Here is a 20,080-nt window from a genome sequence, read left to right on the forward strand (position 1 = left end):
AGTTCAAGATATTCACCCCTTAGTGGCAAACCTGTATCCTTGTTGACAGCTTTAAAAGAAAATCACAAGTGGTTCACTGTATTGAACTTATAGGATGCCTTTTTCTGTATTCTTCTTGACAAAAATAGTCAGGCATATTTTGCCTTTGAACTGCAAAATCCCACAACTGGGCAGAAGACTCAGCTCACCTGGGCAGTGCTACCTCAAGGATTTAAAAATAGCCCAATGATCTTTGGAAATCAATTGGCTAAGGAATTAGAAACATGCAAAATAATTTATCCTGAAAGACTGGTGTTGCAATATGTAGATGATATTTTAATAGCCACAGAAACCAGAGAAGAATATTTCAACTTGACTACTAACCTGCTAAATTTCTTGGGCCAAAGTGATAACAGATTTTCCAAGAAGAAAGCACAGATTGGAAAAGAGACTGTCATGTATTTGGGATTTGAAATCACACAGGGACAAAGACAACTGGGAAATGAGAGAAAAGAGGCAATTTGCCAAATGCCGGAGCCAAAAGGAGCTAAGGAGCTGCAAACGTTTCTGGGAATGGCTGGCTGGTGTCACCTGTGGATTAAAGGAATTGAAGGAGGGACCCCTTGTGTGAGAACCTGAAGCTCGAAAGGCATTCCAGAATGTAAAGGTAGCTCTGATGTTCACTCCTGCTCTAGGGTTGCCCGATTTAACCAAACCCTTTGAACTGTTTGTTCATGAAAGACAACATTCGGCCCTCAGAAGAATGCTTTCTCAGAAAAATGGAGAATGAAGAAGACCGGTTGGTTATTTCTCCAAACAATTGGACAATGTTAGCTAAGGATGACCAGGTTGTCTATGGGCTGTAGCAGCAACTGTCCTCCTGACTTAAGAAGCTTGTAAGCTGACAACGGGACACCCAAGAACAGCTTATGTACCGCATATGGTACTTTCTGTTCTGGAACAGAAAGGAGGACACTGGTTATCCCCAAGCAGGATGCTCAAACATCAAATTGTCCTGTTGGAACAAGATGATGTCAAATCAAAAACAACTACAACAATAAATCCTGCCATCTTTTTAAGTTCAATAGAAGAAGAAGTTCTAAGTCATGACTGTCTACAGACCATCAAACAAGTTTATTCCAGCAGAAGTAACAGAAGAGTGAACATACCTGACCCAGAATTCGAGATATGTACTGATGGAAGCAGCCTCGTGAGAAATGGAAGAAGATTGGCTGGATATACAATAACAATAACAAACTCTGTTATTGATGCAAAGCCGCTCTCAGTGAACACCTCAGCACAAAAGGCGGAATTGATAACTAGCCCTCATAAAAGCCCTAAAATGGACAGAACATAAAAAGTGAATATATGGACTGATTTAAAGTATGCTTTTGGAGTAGTACATGCCCATGGAGCCACATGGAAAGAAAGAGGAATGCTGACAGCACAAGGAACATCCATGAAACACCAAGAAGAAATTCTGCAATTGCTCCAAGTGGTGCAGAAACCCAAAGAAGTTGCAATAATGCACTGCAAAGCCCACCAATTTGGGAATTTCCCAGTGAATATTGGAAATAAATTAGTCAATAAAAAGGCAAAGAAGAGAGCAGAAAAAGGCATCATGACAATAATACTAGTTAAAGAACTGAAATTTGAGCAACAAACCCCAAATTACAGTAAGGTTGATTTGGAATTAGCTAAATCAATTCAAATAAATATGAAAAATGATCATTAGTCCTAAAAATCAAGTTGTGGTCTCACCACAATCAAAGCTAAAAGCATAGAAAAATTCATTGGGAAACAGAGGCAATGATCAGTGATTTAAGAAGACAGGTGATTAGTGTTAGGATGATAAAGCTAATAAAATCAGTAACAAAAAGTGTGAAACTTGTTTAAAGAATAACCCGAGAAATATTAAATAACCACCCCCAGGAACCATATATATGGGAAACTTGCCTGAAAATTATTGGCAGATTGATTTTTCAGAATTGCCACAACAAAATGGATATAGATATCTATTGGTATTAGTAAATATGGCCAAAAGATTTTCTTTTCCTGTCGCACCAATAGGCAAGAGAAGTGGCTAAAAATATGTTAAAAGAGATAATATCATGGTTTGGAATCCCCAAAAGAATATAATCAAATAGAGGTCCTCATTTTGTGTCTGAAATTATTCAAATATTGAGGAAAATTCTGGGAATCAAATTGAATTTACACACTCCTTGAAGGCCACAATCTAATAGACAAGTAAAATTTGTCAGAAAATATCTTTAAAATGGCCTCATGCTCTTCCTTAAGCACTTCCGAGAATCAAGATTCAATCCAGATCTAGGACTAAAATTAGTCCATATGTTAATGTATGGAAAATCTTATCAGACTCTAACCCTTGTTCAAAATGTGACTGCTACTGGGGATAATGAAATGGAATTGTATTTGATATCCCTTGGAAGAACTCTGATATGGATATGGAACTGCCACAGAGCCTCTTTCTTTAGATTCCCCAGTTCATCATTTTTAACCAGGAGATTATGTGTACCTGAAAATTTGGGAATCAGAAACTCTTCAATAAGAATGGAAAGAACCATATCAGGTGCTTCTAGCAATATATACAGCCCCTAAATTTGAAGATATTGATTCTTGGATTCATTATTTGAGAGTCAAGAAGCACAGCCTCCAAAACAGAAACAATGGATTTCTAAAGAAACATGTCATTTAAAGTTAACAGTCTCTCATTTTTAATGAATTAGACAAAATCATATCAAAATAATGAAATCTATCAAAGGAATTTTAGTAGTAATGCTAATAATACTTTTTGGTTTACTGATTATGGAGATTAGTTATAAGTAAATGAGACTTATTGAAAAAAAATTAAATAAGTCTCAAAGGGGGGAAATGTTACATGACATAAACATTGAAAATTAAATATCAATATGAGGTGATTCTTGCTAACTATAGAACTGTAGTCACATAGGTTAAATCTTCATAAAATTTGTTTGTTCCTAAAGGGAGTGGGACCCTAGAGATCTTATAATACGCATTTGTTAGAAGCTAGCCTAGCATATCTTTAATACAATGGTAAGTCCCAAACACCCCCAAACACCACCTGCAGAAATAGGCCCTGAGCCATCACTTTGGAGCCAGGAAAATCAAGCAGCACCGCGACCTGTTCTCAAGACCAGATATGGAGATTTCAAGGAGGAGTTTGACCAGCGAATTCGAGGAGGGGGCGTTTTGACGACCACCAAGACCACCAAAAGACCCTCGACTCAAAAGACTGGGCATGCGCGAGTGGGTAGGGAAATGATGTAATGGTTTCTCAGAAAATTTATGTTTATGCATATTATTTCTTGGAATTTAATGAATATGTATAATTAATGTGTATTTAACCCGTGCTGTTGATCAAATGGGTGCGCACGCTAGGTGGAGCGATCCCCCGTGCGCCCAGCGCTGCAATAAAGAAGTGCCTGCTTCTTAACTTCTCATTGCTGTTAAGGAGTTTTATTCCGGATTTCGGTAACAGCTCCATCCGTTCATTTTCGCTCCCGCACCGCCAGGAGAGCGCGGCCGGGCAGAGACAGCCCACACAAGCCTGAGGCGAGTGCAGTCAACAGCGTTCCCAAGGGAGGAACGGACAGCCACGGCCTCTGGGAGAGGGAAAGAAGAAGCAGCGACCGTTATTACCGCACGCGGCCCCTGGCCGGAGCGCCTGCTGCCGCAGGGGATTCTCCAGATACACTGAGGTCCCCCCTCGCAGCCTTCAGGGCAGGGCGTGGCCCGGTGCTACGGGACAGGCTTCAGGGGACGCGCCGGAGCGGCGGGCAGCTGCACGGGGCCGGGGGAGGCTCGGGGGGAGCTCTGGCGAGCTGGGGAGGTGCCCGGCGTCTCCGCCCGGGAGGGGGGGCCCCCTCCTGCCCCTCTTCCCTTCTCTCTGCTCTCGGGTCACTCCCCGGGGCTGCCCTCGCCCGGCTCGGCTCCGAGCGGGCGGCTTGAGGCTCCCCGGGCGGGCAGGAGACAGCGCTGCAGCCACGAAAGGGGCTCGCTCACCTCACGGGTGCCCTCGGTACTCACCCGTCACCGCCGCCGGGACCCGCCGGCCGCACACCGCCATGCTGCTCCCGGCCGCATGCGCAGTCCGAAGTCCGAACACAGTGCCTGCCGGGAGAAGGGCAGAGCACTGCGCATGCGCGACTCCCGAGCTGCAGTTCCCGCTTTCCGTCACCAGGTGGCAGCAGCCCCCCACCGCTCCGGGCCTGGGTGTTCAGCCGGACGAGCCACGGCCGGTTCCTCCTGACGTGCGGAAAACGGACTCCACAATCCGTAAGATTGTAAAGTAGGTATGCTTATTCAGCGCTGGGCAGCACAGGGGGGTAGTCCCACCAAAACCGTGCGCGCCTTACGTGGCAACTCACTTTAAATTTACACAACCAAATGTTACATATACATCAAGTTTCACAATACGCCTAGACATATGCATGACCTATCCCCGCTTCGTATTAAAATTAGTCCCAAGGGGTCATTTTCATAAACTCCTCCTGTCTGGGCTTGCGCAGTGCCTCCTGCTGGTGGTCGTCGGGGGTCGGGGGGATGAAGGCAGGTGACTCCTCTTCGTCACCGCTAGTAACCTTTTGTTCCTGCGCAAACTCAGTTATCCCTTGGCTTTCATTCAAGCTGCAGGGTCGGTTTTAGCTGGTTCTTGAAGCGACCCCCCTAGTCCTTACCGGGAACTGTCTTTCGTGAAGAATTGCAAGACTTTCTGCTTCAAATAGTTTGCACAATGGTTAGCAAATTATTAAGCAAGTAGTTAACAAAACATTAAGCACTATTTATCAACTTGATTCCTTAGGATGCACAGCAATAATTAATCAATGCCATATCTATTAAGATTTCTTTAACTCCTTCTCTCAGTCCCCCCTTTTCTAGAAAATTAGTAAATTCTTTTACTGCCAGCTATGTTCATCGTTTGTAGATTTACCAGGATTACACAAACCTTAATCCACATTCTACCTTCTCAGTTTAAGCTTTAGGGGTCCCTGAACTTCAGAAGTCCAGAGTTTTTGTGGTGCCTTTTTTACCCTAGTGTGGTGTATCCAGGCATTCTGCTCTCTGATCTTGATTGCTGTAAAGGAGGTGAGGAGTACCTGGTATGGTCCTTCCCACTGTGGTTCCAAGGTTTTTTCTGCAAGAGACTTTACATATACATCATCTCCAGGTTGTATATCATGCACAGGTTCATCTAGACCTCTTCCCCGGGTCCCAATTACATGCTTTCCAATTTTATTGAGCTGTTTGCCCAATGCCACCGTGTAGGAAGTCATAATTTCATCCCCAGCTTGCGTAGACATTCCCCTCTGTATTCCATAGGGTCGTCCATACAAAATTTCAAAGGGACTCAGTCCTTCCTTTGCCCTTGGTCTCGTTCGTATACGCAGAAGGGCTAAAGGGAGTGACTGAGGCCACGTTAAGTTTGCTTCTTGTCCCAATTTCACAATTTGCTGCTTGATTAAGTGATTCATTTTCTCTACTTGGCCACTCGACTGAGGGCGATACGGGGTATGAAGTTGCCAATCTATACCTAAATGGTGGCTGATTTGTTGCACTATTTTTGAGACAAAATGTGGTCCTCTGTCTGAGGATATGGTTGCTGGAACCCCAAAACGTGGTATTCTCTCTTGTACCAACACTTTAGTTACCTCCCGAGCCTTGGCTGTCCTAGTTGGGAACGCTTCTGGCCAACCTGAAAAGGTATCAGTTAATACCAGCAAATAGCGATACCCCCCTTTTCTTGGAAGTTCTGTAAAATCAACCTGCCATTGTTGTCCAGGCCCATTGCCCTTCCCAATCTGGCCCATTTCTGGTTTGGGAGTATTTTTTGGATTAGTCTGGAGGCAAAGGTCACACTGTTGAGTCACCTGTCTCACTGTGGTATATAAGTTTCTAGCCACGATTTCCCTTATCAAATGTTTATACAGAGCCTCTGTTCCCCAATGCCTTTTTCTATGTTCCTCCCGTTATCAAGTGCCACAGTAAACAAGAGGGAATAATTAGTCTTCCCTGTGGGGTATAAGCCCACCCCTCTTCATTATATGACCCTTCCAAGTCTGTGATAAGTTTCTGATCTTCCTTGGTATATTCTGGCTTACCTTCTAGAGAGATTTGCCTATCAGGAATTAGAGCCCCTTCTATTCTCACCTTCATTTTGGCCGCTTGTTTTGCCTCTCTGTCCGCCAGTTCATTCCCTTTCTCCAAATCGGAGCTCACTCTCTGGTGTGCCTTAATATGCATAATTGCCACTTTCTCAGGGAGCTGGACAGCTTCTAGTAGCTTCAAAATTTCTTCTGCATGTTTGATATTTTTTCCCTGGGAGTTCAATAGTCCTCTTTCTTTCCAGATTGCTCCATGTGCGTGCACAACTCCGAAGGCATATTTTGAGTCCGTGTCAATGTTCACAGTTTTGCCCTGGGCCAACTCCAGGGCTCGGGTTAGGGCAATTATTTCTGCCTTCTGTGCGGAGGTGTTCATGGGCAAAGGCCCTGACTCTATTACCTGCTGGCTGGTAGTGATGGCATATCCCGCGTGTCGATTGCCATTTAAGACATAACTGCTCCCGTCTGTGAACCAGTTTTCCCCATTTTCCATGGGGCTATCCTTCAGGTCTGGGCGGCTTGCATATGTTGCTTCGATGGTTTCCAAACAGTCATGGTGCACTGGTTCTCCTGTGTTCCCACCGAGAAAAGAAGCTGGGTTGACAATGTTAGTGACCACGATTTCCACATCGTCCTGTTCTACTAATACAGCTTGATATCTCAGGAACCTTTGTGGAGAGAGCCAGTGCCCACCCTTTGCTTCCAGTACTGCTGATACTGTATGAGACACCAAAACAGTCATTTTCTGGCCCAGGGTAAACTTTCGGGCTTCCTGTATGTTCAGTATCACAGCTGCAACCGCCCGTAGGCATCCAGGCCAACCCTTTGCAGTGGCGTCTCACTGCTTAGAGAGATAGGCAACTGCCCGTCGATATGGACCCAGATCTTGTGCTAATATTCCCAGGGCAATACCCTGTTTCTCATGGGAGAAAAGAAGAAACGGCTTACTCACATCTGGGAGTCCTAAGGCCGGGGCCGACATCAACGCCTTTTTCAGTAGCTCAAAGGCTCGTTCGGTCTCTTTGTTCCACTCAAGGTGCTTCTGCTCAGTAGCTGTCAGAGCATACAGTGGTTTAACAAGCAGTCCATAATTATAGATCCACAATCGGCACCACCCGGTCATTCCCAGAAAAGTCCGTAACTCCTTTACTGTCTGAGGTCTCCGAGTCTGGCATATTGCCTCTTTGCGGGCCTGTCCCAAAGTTCTCTGCCCCGCACTAATTTCATAGCCCAAATAATTCACTTTACGTTGCATTACCTGGGCTTTCTTCTTGGAGACACGGTATCCCTGGAGTCCCAAGAAATTCAACAGACTCACCGTCCATGCCATACAGTCTTCCTCTGTTTTCGTGGCAATCAGGATATCATCTACATACTGCAACAATTTTCCTTCCCCAGATGGGGTTTCCCAGGATTCTAAGTCTTTTGCAAGCTGATTCCCAAAAATGGTAGGACTATTTTTAAATCCTTGTGGCAACGCCGTCCAAGTGAGCTGGGTCTTCCGACCACTTTTAGGGTTTTCCCATTCGAACGCAAACAATTTTTGACTGGCTTCATGGAGAGGGAGGCAAAAGAAAGCATCCTTCAAATCTAAAACAGTAAACCAAATTAGTTCAGGTGTCAACACAGTCAGCAGGGTATATGGATTGGCCACTACTGGGTAGAGGTCCTCAGTTATCTTATTCACCGCCCGTAAGTCTTGGACCACCCTATATGACCCATCGGGTTTCCGAACAGGTAATATAGGGGTATTGAATTCTGACTCACACTCCTTTAATAGTCCTAACTGTAGAAATTTTTCTATCACCGGCCGGATTCCTTCTCTGTCTTCCTTCTTTAGGGGATATTGTTTAATTCTTACCGGTCGTCGGCCTTCCTTAACCTTAACTTCAACAGGTGGAGCACTTTTCGCCCTTCCAGGTACATCAGTAGCCCATACCCCCGGGTACACTTGGTTTAGGATTTCCTCATTCATTTTTCCTTCTGAGGGGAGACTGGTTAAGGTGAGACTCAATATCTGAATATATTGCTGATCTTTTACCTCCAGAGTAATTTCTCCTTTTTCAAATATAATTTTTGCTCCCAATTGTTCCAATAGATCTCTCCCCAAAAGTGCTTTCGGGGAGTTGGGCATATATAAAAATTTGTGGATACCCCATTGTTTTCCCAATTTGTATTTTAGAGGCTTACAAAAATATGCCTTTTCACTTTGGCCAGTCGCTCCTTTTACCATGACATAATCATTTCCCAGGGGCAGCAAAGCTTGATTCAGAACCGAATATGTTGCCCCTGTATCTACTAAGAATTCTACTTGTTGTTGTTTTTCCCCTAGCTTAATTATAACCAGTGGATCCGCTAGGGTAGACTCCCCAGGTTCCCGTCAGTCTTCTATCACATGAGCTATCCTCACATTCGCCGGGATCCTCCGGCCTTCTTTCTTGTTCCTTGGGCATTCCTTTTTCCAGTGGCCAAAGCCCTTGCACATTGCACACTGATCCTTTTCCAACCCCAACCGAGGCTGATTTCGCCTACCTCTCCACTCCCCATCTCCCCGAACGACAGCCACCAACCTTCTTTGTCCCTGCCGATACCCTTCTTCTCTATTACTGAACACTCTCCAAGCCTCATCCAGCAAGATCTCTAAATTCCTGCTTTCCGCAGGACGCAACTTTTGAAGCTTTCGTCTTATGTCCCCCGTAGACTGACCCAGGAACAGAGCAGAGAAACTAGTTGCTGTATCCCTACCTCAGACCCCGGGTCCAGCGGCGTGCTACGACGCATCACATCCCTCAGTCGATCCGGGAATTCAGATGGAGACTCGGAAGGACCTTGTTTAATTGCATATAAGGCTGACCAATTTATAGTCTTAGGGATTGCCCGTTCCATCCCCTTCGAAATCCACTCCTGATATTCCTGCAATCTTTCCATATGTACTGACCTGTTTACCTCCCATTTCGGGTCCTGGAGGGGGAAGTGTTCCTTAACATCTCCCCCGGTAACTTTATAATAATCCTCGGCTAGATTTCCTGCCGTTTTTAAAATCAACTGCTTCTCCGTTTCAGTCATGTATTCTAATAGCAGCTGTATGTCTTTCCAGTCCGGATTATGTTGTTTTACAATGAACTGGAAATGTTTAGCCACACTTACCGGATCGCTTCTGTAATCTTTAGCAATTTTTCTCCACTCTCCCAAGTCAGCGGTGGAGAAGGGTACTTTAACATTGTTCCGCCATCCGGCCCCACCGCCTCCCGGAGGGGTGCTTGTAAGATTGTCGGAGCAGATTTCTGTCTAGTACGGGAAGATACAGGGCTATCAGGGGGATTCGATGTCCCTTCCGAGTCTGCGTCCTGGTCCTGTGATCGGGGGGGGAGGTTTAAACAAATCACTTAAATCTTGTTCTGGAACCTGGCGTACTTTATCTGCTTTCGTACACCTCTGCCCAATGCTGCATGATGAACAGCACCTTTTTAACCTGCCCCCACCCCCCTTGTTCTCCCGTTCGAGTGCGAGTACCATAGGGTCCTGCGGGGATATCATCCCACAGTCCCTTTGCCACTCTGGGTGATTTCGTAGGGTAAAAAACATATCTGCATACGACACCTCGTCCCATTTCCCTTCTCTTCTAAGAAACAACATAAGCTGCAACACAGTATTGTAATCCAACGTTCCATTGAACGGCCACTTGACTTCACCCTCTAACTTATACAATGGCCACCACTGATTGCAATATTTAATAAGAGTCTTTTTACTTTCCGTACCTCCACCCCCGGCAATATCTTTCCAGTGGGCGAGTATGCAGCCCAGGGGGCTTTTCCTTAATATTCCCCCTTGAGTGTTGCCCATTTTATATTTCCTCTGTGAGAGGGTCTCAAGGAATGATTCAAATTTAGACTAACTATTTCACTCCTCCACACCACACTTACAATCAATCACTCAACCACACTCTCTTAACTATACAGCACAGGGATCCCTCATTCATACCAGCCTTTTAAAGCAGCTGCAAAATGGTTGCAAGAACAAACTCACCTACTGATGTTAAACTATCTCCAAATCCGGGTTAAAGAGGCCCGCTTACCCTTCTCCTGCTTCTCATGTACCGATCATCAGCAGGTCCATCCTGGCTCCCAGCAATGGGATGCAGCGGTTACCTCGGACTCGCTCGATCTACCCCCAAGATCGCTAGCGGCCGCTCTATCGGTCAGCGAGTCCCCTTTGATGCTCCAAACTAACCTGGGTACCCAACCAACGGGGACTATGCTGCACGCCAGACGTCTCTGCGCGATTTACCAGCTGCCCCAGCCACGCGTACGACTTACAGGCCCCTACCATTAAACATACCGTTTGGTCCGCGGCTTCAGGAGGTCGTTGTCTGCTCCTGCGGTGAGCGGCTGGCAGCGGAGGCTCCTCCGAGGAAAGTGCTCGGGGCGCGCCTAGGGGCGTCCGCTCCGCAGTCGATCCCGCAGCCAAGCAGAGATCCTCCTGGCTGGCTCGCCAAACTGACGTGCGGAAAACGGACTCCACAATCTGTAAGATTGTAAAGTAGGTATGTTTATTCAGCGCTGGGCAGCACAGGGGGGTAGTCCCACCAAAACCGTGCGCGCCTTACGTGGCAACTCACGTTGGGGGTGGGGGGCACTGGGCAAGTTGGGGAACACAGGCAGCGCCCCCAGGATCCCAAGACAGAGGGGTCATGGGAAGGCAGCGCCAAAAAGGGGGGCGTCGAACAGGGACACAAAACAAGAGTGCAGGGCACGCAACGGGCAAAACACAGGGGAAAAAAAACTCACAAGGGAGGAAAACCTCACACGGTGGGGGGGTGTTTTAGTGAAAAGCATTTGCAAGTGATACAGGGAATTAACGGTCTGCTAAATATTGCTTGATTTAGAAGACTGACTGTCTGCATACTGCTTGATTTAGGAGACTAACTGTCTGCTAGACAATGCCTAACAATCCTCTTTGCCTTGAAACTCACTTAAGCTTATCAGGGACTGGTACTTGTCAAGAAACTGGTATTCAGTCAAGGACTAATATGTCAAGCAAAGGACATGATAACAGGAGTCGTTCAGAAACTGCTGAAATCCCCAAGTGAAAGGAGAGCATGGGTGAATGACTGAAGTTCATCTAGAGGAAGATCAGACCCCTGAAGAAGTAAACGACCACCAGAGACAGATCTGAAATGCTAACGCAAGTGGTTTTTTAATAACCCCGCCTCGCTTATGCACATGTATGTCTGTATTGTGCAATCCTAGGAATGTGTGTACCTGCACCGGATACATTTTTGGTAAAATGTGCTGTCAGTGTGCGTGCTTTTGGAGAAGCAATCCCCCACGCACCCGGTGCCAAATAAACATGCCTGCTTTATAACTCTCTCCGAGTTGTAGAGTTTGATCCACGCGTCAGGAGGGCTGAGAAACACAGAGCGGGACAGTGGGGACGGATACGAGGGAGAGACGGACACGCAAGGACAAGGGGTACGTGCGGGAAGAAAGGTGCGTAAGGATGACCTATAGCAGGGAGTCCACGCAGGACAATCCACAGCACGTAACTCACCCGGCATAACCTGCACGAGATGACCCGCACCGGACAATGGACCCACACTGCGTAATCCCCAGCGAGAACCCCTCCGTCTCCCACTGGGTCACACCAACTATCCCCAAATTGAGTGGCTTTTTTTTTTTTCCTTGTCCAGAATATTTTTTTTCCCATGGCCAGACTATGCTCCAGACCACACCTCATTTGATTTTTCCTGTGTCTGAATATTTAGTTAAAAGACTACAGAAGGAAAATCACCACATTCTTAACATTCACTCTAAAATCCATGCGGCAAGTCCCTTAGGAAAAATGCAGTCACGCATCGCAGACGTACCTTGTACTTGCAGACCGCTGCGGCTCCTTTCCATCCATCTCGTACTTTCACGGCCAAGGAAAGGGCGACCACGGTGAAACGCTGGCAGCAGACATTCAGCAGAGAGAGGGAAAAACCCCTTAGTTTGAAGCTAGGCAGGAATCTTCCTTTTGGGGCGAGGTTTCTCAGGACTAAAACCACGTGAAGGACAGAGTATCTTGCAGCACCTTTGGTACAGCTGTTGATACTGGCCTTTAAAGCTTTTGCATTTTTCAGACACCCAGGCCTTTTTTTGACTCATTGGCAGCTTTAGTTTCACTCGAACCGCTGTCCTACATACAGGCAGGGGACAGACACAGATGCCTACATACATTTTCTCAACCCTAAGTACAGCCGAGATCTCCTCACCCTCTATGTGCCAAGTTGAATATTTGTTTGTTAAGGAGCACAGCAACACTTCTGTCCTCGTGAACTGCCTCCGAGCAGAGGAGGGCTCTGGGATTTCCTGGACGCCAGTGCTCCCGCTTTCACTGTCAGCTCCGCACGGCCACCCACCGGAAAAAAGGCCTCAAAATAACGAACGTCAGACGATTGCTGCCACACCAAAAGTGCCAGCACTGAAAGCTCGTGCTGCTCCTCGCCGGCCCTTGCCAGCGCCTCTACAGGCCCACAAACGTTATCCAGCCTAGAGACTGCATAAAAGGCAGACCGCCCCAGGCTGCAACACTCTTGCCCAGCGTACACTGACCAGTAACGTCTCCCCCTTCACCTTCCCGAGAGAGACTGTTCCCAGGGAGCCCTCTTCCTCCCATCAATTTACTACACCCTCCCTGCAGTTTTCAACCTTCTTCCCTCCTCGGCTGTGGTCCCTCAACTTAGCTCTCAAATGGCCAGAAATCAGATTACATCCTCAAAAGAACAACCCCATGCTAACTAAGATGGCGCTTCCTCGCCCAGCTCCTCATCACCATCTGCAAAAAAAAAAAACCCAAAAATAAAACCTACCAAACAGCACCGCCCTTCAACATCACACCACTTACCACCAATCTCTTCCATGGCACTCTCCTCCTCAAAAGCGCCGCAGTGCTCTGCTCACCGGCTCCACTCATTGCCAAGAAGTCCGACGCTGCAACTGCCGCTCGTGGTGCTTCAGATGCTGAGAGACGCAAAGCTCAACTTACTTTTTCTGGGGTGTAGGTAGAAAAAATAGGTGTCATACCAAGCTAACTAGAAAAGTATGTCATTACATGCAATGACAACATTATCAAAAACCACCTGCTTTAGCTTCCTACAAGAAAACAAATGCTCCAGGCTTCATTTCTAGCAAGACCATGCATGCTATCTAACTTCTACCACAGCTACGTTCTGGACAGGGCTGAATGACAAATGTAGCAGAACGTGGTGGCTCGCACACGTGGCCGACAGAGGCACGGAGCTCCTGGCACTGCGTCCTGGTGTCTGCTCTGTCAGGGAGGGCTCAGATGGACCAGCCACTCCTTGCTGGAGGCACCTGCCTGTGATTCACTCCTCAGTCCCCTCCAGCAGCCATGCCCAGGCGGCCCCCTTTACAGCTGGAGGCCCCTCATACAGCAGGGCCAGGGCCACCCTCAGCCTCACTGGACCCATCTGGGGCTGCCCCACCTCCAGCCCCAGCTGGAGCCCATCAGGAGCAGGGGCCCTTGCCAAAGCCCCACAGCACATCACCCCCTTCCCTGTGCCTGTCCTCAGCCATCAGCTCTGCACCCAGGGGCTGCAAACACATCCAGGGGCACAGAGGACGTCACAGACAGTGAGATACAGAACAGAAAAAAAAAAACAGTGACAGTACGCAAGACAAAGAGATAGAGAAAGAAAGATAAGAAAAGAAAGAGTGAGATAGGAAGGCAGAGGCACAGGGCAGGCATGCAGAGGCGCAAAGAAAAGCAGGCCAGAAAACAGGCTGGAGAAATTAGTTGGGGGGAGAAGACGGATGCAGATCAGGACAAAGAGATGGAAAAGGCAAAAACAGCAATGGGCCGCAGGACAGAGACAGAGGACAAACAAAGGAAGGAAAGGGAGCAGAACAAAAGTGCAGGGATACAAAACAAAAGGAAGCGGTAGAACAAGAGATTTAAAGGGAGAGAGAAAGGGGGAAGAGCATACAAGAACAGACAGAAGAGGAGAGGTAGAAGGAAACAATAACAACAACAACAAATCACAGCAGCTTGGGAAAGGTAGGGGTCACGGGAGCGGCAGGGAAGGACAGGGACGCACAAGAGAGGAGGCAGAGCCCCAGGGGCCGGGGACTCACCACAGCTCTCACTCCCGGCACTGCTGGGAGAATCTGACAGGTCAGATGCTGCTTTCTGCTTCTCTCCTCTTCTGTAACTCCGACCACTTGGCTGTCCTCCACCTAAGAGAATACGTGGGTGTCCTACAGCTCTTAGACAAAAAGCTTCCTAGACACGTAGCCACCCACCCACGCTCGCTCGCTCGCGCGCTATGTGGCCGTACCGTGCTTCAGGTTCCACGTACAGACTGTGCAGTGCGCACTGGCGGTCTGGCCTGCTGAAGAGTACAAAGAGGGATCCTTCCTCACCCGGAGAGGCAGGCTAGGCTCTCTCTGGCCTGCAGCGGGAGGCAGCTGCTGGCTGGCTGGCCTTTGGTTTCTTCTTCTTCTTTACCTTTCTGTGGCCTCTCCAGCTTCAGCTGCAGCAGCTCCTCTCCACAGGCAGTAAGCGCTCTGTTACATGACATAAATGTTGAAAATTAAATATCAGTATGAGGTGATTCTTGCTAACTGTAGAACTGTAGTCACATAGGTTAAGTTTTATACGAAATCTATTTGTCCTTAGAGGGAGTGGGACCCTAGAGATCTTATAATACGCATTTGTTAGAAGCTAGCCTAGCATATCTTTAATACAATGGTAAGTCCCAAACACCCCCAAACACCACCTGCAGAAATAGGCCCTGAGCCATCACTTTGGAGCCAGGAAAATCAAGCAGCACCACGACCTGTTCTCAAGACCAGATATGGAGATTTCAAGGAGGAGTTTGACCAGCGAATCTGAGGAGGGGGCGTTTTGACGACCACCAAGACCACCAAAAGACCCTCGACTCAAAAGACTGGGCATGCGTGAGTGGGTAGGGAAATGATGTAATGGTTTCTCAGAAAATTTATGTTTATGCATATTATTTCTTGGAATTTAATGAATATGTATAATTAATGTGTATTTAACCCGTGCTGCTGATCAAATGGGTGCGCACGCTAGGTGGAGCGATCCCCCGTGCGCCCAGCGCTGCAATAAAGAAGTGCCTGCTTCTTAACTTCTCGTTGCTGTTAAGGAGTTTTATTCCGGATTTCGGTAACAGTTTTGGCGACCCAGATGGGACCTTGCGAGTGAGACTGAACGAGATCGAGTGTTGATCGAACTCCAGCCGGCACCGAGGTATTCTCGGGGAGACCCATCGCTCTCGACTCACAAAGCTCCTCGCAACGTTCCCTGGAGAAAAGGGTAAGGCACTTCTTCTTTGAAATCTGTCTGCTCTGGATAGCCTGCCCGTAAGGCGCGGCGAAAGCTTCGCAGGGTTGGGGCTTAGAGGGTACCCGTTTGGTTTGGAAGCCTAGGCGTCTGCCCGTAAGTCATAAGCGAAAGCTATTGCTGGGTTGGACATTTGTGTATTTGGGACAATTGTCATTTGCATTTGTTTGGTTTTTGTATTTGGGACAATTGTCATTTGCATTTATCTGGTATTTGGCATTTAGTCTAAATTGTTTAAGAGTAAGAGTATGGGGAGTATTGGTAAGATTTGTACATAGCTTGGAAAGGGCCCCAGGGTGTTTTAGAAGTGATTTACAAGCTGCTAATTGTTGCTTCAGTGCGTTTTGTTTTGTTTTGTTTTGTTTTGTTTTTAAGTCTGTATGCATGTGTTGCAGTGTAGGGACTTGAATGATATACAGTATTGCATTTGGGGTTTTAAACTTTTCTTGGTGACGGGATTGACTTTGTTTGTAGAACAGTGTTATTGTCTTTTTGGTACCAAAAACTCCTTTGTAAAATATGGGAAAACACATATCTTCTACGTCTACCTCAATGGTAGGGGAAATATTAATGAAGTCTCCACTGGGATGTGTTCTTAAACATTGGGAGGATATAAGGGGAGACCCAGTAACTAGAAAAAAAAATTGATACAATATTTTACAGTTGATGTTATCTTGTAGAAGGGAAGGAAAGTGAGATGTGGTCCCCGATGTTGATTTGTTCTTTACTTTGGGAAATCATCCCAAGTGGCAGAAAGATTGCAGATACGTCCCCAAGGATCCGATGGTTTTGGCATTAAAAAAAAAAAAAAAAAAAAAAAAAAAGGAAAAAGGTTGAAAAGATCCTGGCTTGTAGTATAGAAAGTGATGTTTAAAATGTGGAACTGAAGAGGAAAACATAGAATTCAGGTGTTAAATTTCTGTGTTAAATTTCTGTATTATCTTTATGTGCGGTCTGGAAGTGTTGATGCAGGTTTAACAAATGAAACAGTAGAAAAAGGGGCCAGAACACCGAACCCCCGGTGGGAGCTGTAGAGTGGGACAGTTGAATTATGAGGGTTTCAGTCCTATTGCAGGGAGAACTGGAAGCTGACAAGACCAGATAGAACAAGGAGCGGCTCAAGCCTTGCCCCCCCTACCACTTCGACAAGCAGTAGGGGAACAAACCGGGGATGAGATCGGGGTGTGGTAGAGGAATGGATAAAATAACTGCAATAGGAGAGAGATTGGGAATATCAGTGTGCAAAGTGTGAAGCATGGTGGCACTGGAAAAATGCGTGTCCTTATTCTGAAAAAGAAACAAAAAACTGGCAGCACAGCAGATGCCTTTGTCAGAGGTGCAAAGAGGACTGGGGGAGAATTCCCCAGCAGAACCCCTGGTTACAATCCAGCTGGGGACCCAAACCATGGATTTTCTATTTTGATACTGGAGCTATTCATTTTAAGTACTGGTAGAAGAAAATTGAGTAAAAAGCATGTAGACAAAATTGGTGCCACAGGGAAAGCTGAAAATAAATTTTTCATTCAATCCTTAACTTTAAGGTGGGTAAAAATGGGGAACTGGCCAATTTTTATATATACCAGAGTGTCCTGTTGCCTTATTGGGGAGAGATTTATTGAGCAAATTGAAAGCACAAATTAATTTTTAAAACTGTGACATTCAATTAAATATACCCTAATCAAAAGCCAGAGAGGCAAGAATTTCTATGTTGCAGACAACTTCAGAGCCATATGAAATCCCTCAAGAAGTGGACAATGCAGTAACCCTTTGGTGTGGGCTGGCGAAGTTCCCGGACATTCAAAAGCAGCAGAACCGGTAAAGATTTTTCTAAAGGAGAGCACCAAACTGGTAAGACAAAAACAGTACCCTTTAAAATTAGAAGCTAGAAGAGGCCTTGAGAAAATGATTGAAAATTTTTTAAAAAAATATCGACTATTAGTCGAATGTGAATCAGAATTCAATACTCCCATTTTACCTGTGAAAAAGCCAGAAAGTGAGGAATATAGGTTAGTACAAGATTTTAATAGCAATAAATTTAATAGTTCAAGATATTCACCCCTTAGTGGCAAACCTGTATCCTTGTTGACAGCTTTAAAAGAAAATCACAAGTGGTTCACTGTATTGAACTTATAGGATGCCTTTTTCTGTATTCTTCTTGACAAAAATAGTCAGGCATATTTTGCCTTTGAACTGCAAAATCCCACAACTGGGCAGAAGACTCAGCTCACCTGGGCAGTGCTACCTCAAGGATTTAAAAATAGCCCAATGATCTTTGGAAATCAATTGGCTAAGGAATTAGAAACATGCAAAATAATTTATCCTGAAAGACTGGTGTTGCAATATGTAGATGATATTTTAATAGCCACAGAAACCAGAGAAGAATATTTCAACTTGACTACTAACCTGCTAAATTTCTTGGGCCAAAGTGATAACAGATTTTCCAAGAAGAAAGCACAGATTGGAAAAGAGACTGTCATGTATTTGGGATTTGAAATCACACAGGGACAAAGACAACTGGGAAATGAGAGAAAAGAGGCAATTTGCCAAATGCCGGAGCCAAAAGGAGCTAAGGAGCTGCAAACGTTTCTGGGAATGGCTGGCTGGTGTCACCTGTGGATTAAAGGAATTGAAGGAGGGACCCCTTGTGTGAGAACCTGAAGCTCGAAAGGCATTCCAGAATGTAAAGGTAGCTCTGATGTTCACTCCTGCTCTAGGGTTGCCTGATTTAACCAAACCCTTTGAACTGTTTGTTCATGAAAGACAACATTCGGCCCTCAGAAGAATGCTTTCTCAGAAAAATGGAGAATGAAGAAGACCGGTTGGTTATTTCTCCAAACAATTGGACAATGTTAGCTAAGGATGACCAGGTTGTCTATGGGCTGTAGCAGCAACTGTCCTCCTGACTTAAGAAGCTTGTAAGCTGACAACGGGACACCCAAGAACAGCTTATGTACCGCATATGGTACTTTCTGTTCTGGAACAGAAAGGAGGACACTGGTTATCCCCAAGCAGGATGCTCAAACATCAAATTGTCCTGTTGGAACAAGATGATGTCAAATCAAAAACAACTACAACAATAAATCCTGCCATCTTTTTAAGTTCAATAGAAGAAGAAGTTCTAAGTCATGACTGTCTACAGACCATCAAACAAGTTTATTCCAGCAGAAGTAACAGAAGAGTGAACATACCTGACCCAGAATTCGAGATATGTACTGATGGAAGCAGCCTCGTGAGAAATGGAAGAAGATTGGCTGGATATACAATAACAATAACAAACTCTGTTATTGATGCAAAGCCGCTCTCAGTGAACACCTCAGCACAAAAGGCGGAATTGATAACTAGCCCTCATAAAAGCCCTAAAATGGACAGAACATAAAAAGTGAATATATGGACTGATTTAAAGTATGCTTTTGGAGTAGTACATGCCCATGGAGCCACATGGAAAGAAAGAGGAATGCTGACAGCACAAGGAACATCCATGAAACACCAAGAAGAAATTCTGCAATTGCTCCAAGTGGTGCAGAAACCCAAAGAAGTTGCAATAATGCACTGCAAAGCCCACCAATTTGGGAATTTCCCAGTGAATATTGGAAATAAATTAGTCAATAAAAAGGCAAAGAAGAGAGCAGAAAAAGGCATCATGACAATAATACTAGTTAAAGAACTGAAATTTGAGCAACAAACCCCAAATTACAGTAAGGTTGATTTGGAATTAGCTAAATCAATTCAAATAAATATGAAAAATGATCATTAGTCCTAAAAATCAAGTTGTGGTCTCACCACAATCAAAGCTAAAAGCATAGAAAAATTCATTGGGAAACAGAGGCAATGATCAGTGATTTAAGAAGACAGGTGATTAGTGTTAGGATGATAAAGCTAATAAAATCAGTAACAAAAAGTGTGAAACTTGTTTAAAGAATAACCCGAGAAATATTAAATAACCACCCCCAGGAACCATATATATGGGAAACTTGCCTGAAAATTATTGGCAGATTGATTTTTCAGAATTGCCACAACAAAATGGATATAGATATCTATTGGTATTAGTAAATATGGCCAAAAGATTTTCTTTTCCTGTCGCACCAATAGGCAAGAGAAGTGGCTAAAAATATGTTAAAAGAGATAATATCATGGTTTGGAATCCCCAAAAGAATATAATCAAATAGAGGTCCTCATTTTGTGTCTGAAATTATTCAAATATTGAGGAAAATTCTGGGAATCAAATTGAATTTACACACTCCTTGAAGGCCACAATCTAATAGACAAGTAAAATTTGTCAGAAAATATCTTTAAAATGGCCTCATGCTCTTCCTTAAGCACTTCCGAGAATCAAGATTCAATCCAGATCTAGGACTAAAATTAGTCCATATGTTAATGTATGGAAAATCTTATCAGACTCTAACCCTTGTTCAAAATGTGACTGCTACTGGGGATAATGAAATGGAATTGTATTTGATATCCCTTGGAAGAACTCTGATATGGATATGGAACTGCCACAGAGCCTCTTTCTTTAGATTCCCCAGTTCATCATTTTTAACCAGGAGATTATGTGTACCTGAAAATTTGGGAATCAGAAACTCTTCAATAAGAAT

Source organism: Chlamydotis macqueenii, unplaced genomic scaffold, assembly GCF_036417535.1.
Source record: "Chlamydotis macqueenii isolate bChlMac1 unplaced genomic scaffold, bChlMac1.mat HAP1_SCAFFOLD_189, whole genome shotgun sequence".
NCBI lineage: Eukaryota > Metazoa > Chordata > Aves > Otidiformes > Otididae > Chlamydotis > Chlamydotis macqueenii.